Source organism: Ixodes scapularis, unplaced genomic scaffold (assembly GCF_016920785.2).
Source record: "Ixodes scapularis isolate PalLabHiFi unplaced genomic scaffold, ASM1692078v2 PGA_scaffold9__187_contigs__length_104089568, whole genome shotgun sequence".
Classification (NCBI taxonomy): Eukaryota; Metazoa; Arthropoda; class Arachnida; order Ixodida; family Ixodidae; genus Ixodes; species Ixodes scapularis.
Window position 1 is genome coordinate 47,675,933 of NW_024609884.1, and position 6,267 is coordinate 47,682,199.

A 6,267-nucleotide genomic window follows, 5' to 3' on the forward strand; every position below is an offset into this window, starting at 1 on the left:
CTGCATCTCCTTGCCTCTGCCCGTAACTTCGGGGATAGAGCAAACCACCAGGGCACCTTGTCTCGTTCTCCACTTGTTTTCTAGGCACTCCACAATTGCTTCCGGTTGGTGTCCTTGCAAAAGGTCGTTCATCCCAACATGTAGGATGTACATCCTAGGAATACTCCTCGCCTGTCCTTCATACTCTGCAATCATTGCATGAACTGTTGCCACAGTCGCCTTTCTGTTCATCAGTATTTCAAAACTTTGGTCATCTGTCATCTCTCCATGAAGAGTCTGTGCAAATTGCCCTACATTGTGGTCTCCAGCAATTAAAACCTCCCGTTTTACGCCCCAGGGTGGTCGTACGAATCGCTGGGTGGATTTTTCATGGCTCATTAAGGTTCTGCACGTCTCCCTGTTGTTACCTGGGGGACACAGGAGTGACTGTCGTCCTAGTCTGTCCTCACTACCGTCAGCTCTATTGACGCCTGAGGCACACTTTGGGCGCGTGTCATCCACGCTTGTCTTGTTGCTCTCGGCTTCTTGAGCTTCATTTGCTTTCTCCACGCCCCTAATACCCAGTAAATCTGTCTGGGACGCCTGCGTTTTATGCGCCGAGGTAGAGAGTACCCCCTGGTCGTCGCAGGTGTCTTCTTGTGACGCCACATGCAGGTCTGTCAACTGATCATTCAGCAATCTGTTGAGCCTTGTTTCGAGTCCCTCGCATCGGGCCATCAAACTCAGCAGTGCTTCCTTGCTTTCCAACCTTTCTTGCCACATATTTTCAAGCCTCTTCAGCCGCTGGGCCACCCAGAGATAAGAGACGCGCACCCTAGCGGTGGTGTCATGAATCAGGCACTTTCGATTGTCTTGCGGCGTTGAGTCTGGCCGATTTCTGGCGTCCAAAGGTGTTTTTTCGTTCTTCAGCACCACACAGAATTAAAGAAGCTCAACCAACCTGCCATAACTAGTGCGAGGCTCAATCAGGTGAGCTTGTACTACCCAAAATGAGGGCGCTACAGTTTGTTCAAAGCTTCAGCGCAGGAGGCCTATACTGCTGATGCTCACACAACCACGTGAACGGGAACCGTAGTGCACGCGCTAATTCGCAGCAGTAACCGCGGTACAAGAAGCGCTAACAAGGCGCTACTAAAGCGCTAATCGCGCGCTAAATTAGAACTAAGTCACGGGCTAGGAAGCACCACATGAGCGCTCTTTGGAGCGCTCACGTGGCGCTGACTTAGCGCTCGGCTGTATGTGTGTACAGGCCTTTACTCTTTCGTTAAAAAAATGTATACAATTGAGCAGGAGATCGAACTATAGGGGGGCGCTTTATCGAGCTTGTTTTCCCCACAGCGCGGTGTTTACTAACACAGGAAAACAAAGAAATTGAACTTCACCTAGCATGGTCTGGGCACGAGCGCTTCGCTTTGACCAGTGCTTTGGACGCACGAGGAGCGGCCTTCGAATCGTCATCTTCGATTTCTCTGATCAACAACAAACAATAAAATTAGGTTTGTTGTCCACACAACTGCAGCATGCCGCTAGTGGCGTGACTGTTCGATCTCCTCCTCAATAGCAACAAGAAAGAGCAGACCTCCAGTCTGCTCTTTCTTGTCGAAGGTAACAACTTGCCGCTTTCGCCACTTTCACGGTGCAGTGGGGCACGGTCACTACGTCGCTCGTGTATCACTGGGGCGCGTGTTAACCTGCCCAGCCCACCAGTTGACGCCGCTTCGCGGCAACAGTCTGCGACAGCTCATTACAAAAAAAAAAAAAAAGGGAACAAAAGGACAATCATGAGATGACACATTTTTCAACTTGTCTAAAGTTTCTCTCCTGTCTTTGCTCTCTTGTAATTTTTCTTTCAATCTTGTAACTTGACAAGGACGCTGTCCCTAGACCAAATACAAATAAAAATTTAGGTAAAAAGATAAAAACGAACCACGAACTTTTACCTCGGACCGTCATTCAACCCGTTCGACGAATCGCCCTTCGACCGATTGTCCCTTTCGACAAGTTGCCCTAATACGAATTGCCCTATCCGACGAATGGGCCGTCGACGAGTTGGCCGGATCCCCTGAATTTTATACCCCGACCCCCGAAGCATTTGAAAAAGTATGTCATACCGCATCCAGGACAATCAGTCCGGGGGAGGCCACTATCAATCCGGGGAAAGCCAAAGACGCCAGCGTCCTTGGCTTTTCCAATACTATATACACCTTCGGAGTCCGCGTACAAGAGTTAACCAACCTCTAAAAAGATAAACAATTTGCATAATGTCACGTGAAAACGCGCGCTCGTTTTTCGAGACATTATTTGTTCAGTTCTCTGAGTGAAGTAATGGCGGCTATAAGACTGATGCAAATAAGTGCGTTATAACTTATAAGCTGAATGTGCTAAATAGTTCGTAAGCGAGAGTAAAGCAACTATTACGTGGCCACTTTATCTAACAATCGTCGCCATTTCCGAAAATAACTGATGCACCCCTGATTACCAATCGAAAAATGCATGTCAATTAAAAAAAAAAGATCTAAAAAAGGAACACTGTGTAGAGAAATGAAAGGGCATCATTAAAGATTGTGTTAAAGGGAAACTGAAGCGGTTCTCTATTTGAGAAAAAACATTTCAATGGCCTTCATTCTACCTCCAGGATCAGGAATATCAAGATTATTTTTCAATTTGGTGCACGGAGGCTTCAGAAATTAATTTTTAAAGTACCGCCGAAGCCCCTCCTTCCCGGGGCGTGACGTCACACTAGGAGCGTTCGGAATATCTGCTCTCTCGCATCTTCAGCGCCTGTCAAAGCTATGCACGCGCACTCTTGCTATTTTCAGAAAGGTCAGAAAGAGACGTCACGACTGGTGTCAGTGCGGGGAAATATAACTGGCAAGCTTGCCGTTGCACGCGCTGAACACACGAGCGACACGCGCTTGGAGGCCCGAAGATCCTAGTATGACGTCACGACTGGTCGAATGTTTTTTCGCTTTTTCTCGCTTTTAGTTGCATCTTCGGGGAAAACAAAAGTGATATTCAGATTCACGGGATAAAAATACGCCAGAATTCACCTCTAACTCGTTTTTTTCAAGAAGTGTTTCAGCTTCCCTTTAAAAAGTGCTTGTACTTTACTCTAAAGTACATTGTATTTATAGTACCTTTCTCCAAGATGATTGCGCGGTCTATTTACTACTTTACTTAAAAAGTATATAACCTTTCATTTACTTTGTACTTTACTTCAAGTAGCTTTTTAATGTACTTTACCCAACACTGTATATGTAAGTATAGACTATCGATAGTATCACGAAACATTCTGCAAAAAGAGGCCGCGCCTACAGCAGGTTAGACGGGTTTCCCGTCGGAACACGCATGCATTGTACAGAAGCCAAACGTTAGGTAACGCCCCTTGACTGGAGGGGTTAATTTTGACCTCCGCAGAGTCCACGGGATTCACCATCTAAATATTTTGCATACGCTGCAACGCTCACCCCAAATATCGTCTATTTAATCATATGCAGTTTAGCGAACGCCGGAAGTCTGAGACGGATCACAAAACGTGTAAAATGTAAAACTTCGGATTATAAAAAATAAGGTTCAGCTCCCCTACCCATCATAGTAGTGGCCGTAGTTTAGCACTTGCAGGTGCGGTAATGCAATCCGGCGAAAGAAAAAAAAAAAGAAGAAAAAACAGAGATGCAACAAAATGCTTAGCGATGCAAGGTAAAATATAAATTACACGTTACTGTACCTGTACTCAGGCACGAAGCCAGGATTTTGTTTCGAGGGGAGGGGGGGGGGGGGGGCGCATGACAAAATGCTGTATGAGGGGGAGGGGGGAGAGGAGGTCCCAGCAAAATGAAAAATTTCGGGGGGGGGGGGGGGGGGGGAAAGACGGGCCCCAGGGCCGCCCCCCCCCCCCCCCCCTTGGATACGTGCCTGCCTGTACAGTACTCCCCGTTAGGCGTAAATCTACCAACGTGCTCAACAACTTAAAATATAAACTTTACGTATAATTCATGCCTGACAGGTGACGTCGTGACAGCAACAGAACGTACACGGTTTCTGACACAAGCGCAGCGAAATATTTTGCTATGTTGCGAAAGATTTTATTATAATAATAGGCTGATTTTCACTGCGGTTACACTGGCACTGTGGTGGTAGCTAGAGCATGGTCGCTCGATTCTAGTCCCGGTTCCACTGGGAACGGCCTGACGAGTCTTCGCCGGCAGAAACGAAAGTTTTCAGAACGGCAATAGCACTAATCGTCACGTGCGGCAGCTGGCGGTGAACGAGCAAGTGCAGCGCGAAGCACCAACAACGCAAAGGTACCTCTTCGATCTTGAAATCTCCGCGATGACGAAGGGCTGTCCAAACTACCTACTACAAGTGGCGACGTTCTCTGAAGCACCGCCTGCGTGACGGTGCAAATTTTAGGAAGCGAATTGCGGCGCACAGCAGACGTCAGAAATGAATGACGCAAACTTGTTCGAGCGGAATGTGCTTTGTCATTTGTATTGGTCGTTACTTGTAAGGGGCGAAGCTCCTTAGGGTCTAGCCTTGTCCGTCCGTCCGTCCGGCGTCCGTGCTCACATAGAAAGAAAAAAATGTTTGCGCAGTCGACAGGATTCGAACCTGTGCGGGGAGACCCCAATGGATTTTTAGTCCATCGCCTTAACCACTCGGCCACTACTGCGGGACGAGTAGGGGGCTCTGAGATATGGTAGTAACTCAAGAGCTGGGTATGTCATGGATGAAACGTTGCATGAAACGAGCAATAAAAAAAAAAAAAAAATCAGCACCATCAGCACTATCTATGAACAAAATCAGTATCATTAGCACCACCACAGCTTCGCCCCAATCAACATCATTCGCCACGTGGATATGCGGTCATTTTTTTTATTTGTTAGCGTCCTTGTACAGAGGCTTAGAGCGCGCTAATCACGTGGCTCCGGACAGCCACTCACACGCTCTTCTGGCTGTCGTCAAGGCCTCCGCCGACACTCTCCTCCCCCCATCTTCATTCACAACGCTTAGTAGTAGTAGTAGTAGTTCTTGTCAGTTCCCCAATCTCCCGAAAACAAGAAAGGGGAAGAGACGACAGCGAGGACAGTCGTGTTGTTGCTGCTTGCGTTGTTTAATGTCCAAAATAAAAACGTACGTTTTTTGTTTTTTGTTTTTTTCCCCCTTCCTGTGACAGCGTTTGTTGTATCTTGTTTAGACAGCCCTTATCCCGCTTCGAGGACGGGACACATGATATTTGTAGTGCCACGAAAAAGTGCACGGACCACGTACACTTCCACGGCGATTTACCTGGCAATGCGCCTGTTCTTGTCTCGGCAAAACTAATCTTGCGCGAAAAATAAACAGAATAATGAATTTGTTAATGGGCGAATCCATCTCAAATCGTGAAAGAAAAAATGCTATAGGTCCTCAAAAAATTCTGAAAAAGATATATATGTTGGTGTAAAATGTGTGACTAGAACAAAACTGCAAATTAGAACGACGGAACATTTTTGGTTCTTGAGTTTTGGGCTTCGAAATGGTATTTTGCAGTTTTCACGAGTGACACCCATTTAGAATCTCGAAACTTTTAAATTCTTTTTTTTTTTTTTTACAACAATTGTAACTTTTTTTGCTACTTTAAGACTTCATATAGAAGGGTTAAATTTCTCTAAAAGTGTTTTTTTTTTTTATATAAAATAAGAAATTCTTGAATTTTGCACCTTTGAAAATAGTAGGCCACGTTTGAATCCAGCTAGCTTTCGATGTACAATTATTTAAGGCATAAACATAAAACTTGAAAGCTTGTATCTAATCCAATTTAATAATTATATTATTGTCAATTTAGGCACAGTTTATATCGAAGAAACAACACAGTAAATTTGAGAACAAATGCTAATACCAAATTCAACGTCATTAAAAAAATACGTATTTTTATTTATTTTTCTTAATTTGATTTATATGAAAAGGTTTCTATGAGTTTTTATATATGCAATAAAAATTCTTTAACATATATGGTATCGCCATATTAAGCAGTGCGTTTGAAAATAATACATTCTTCCCTCCATTCAAAAATGAAAAGATATGGGTTTTGCCAAATCTTTTATATATATATATATATATATATATATATATATATATATATATATATATATATATATATATATATATATATATATATATATATATATATATATATATATATATACCGGATGTCTTTGCGAAGACTTTCAAAAATCCAAAAAAATTAGGGCGTTTGAAAAAAAAAACTGTCTTTGGGAACAAACT

The 6,267-nt window shown here is 44.2% G+C and overlaps 1 non-coding gene across 1 annotated transcript; it reads right to left on the bottom strand.

Moving 5' to 3' along the window:
- Positions 1–4,590: 4,590 nt before the first annotated feature.
- On the bottom strand, positions 4,591–4,672 carry Trnaf-aaa. Its single transcript has one exon. It is a non-coding gene; the product is annotated as a tRNA-Phe (tRNA).
- Positions 4,673–6,267: the final 1,595 nt, after the last annotated feature.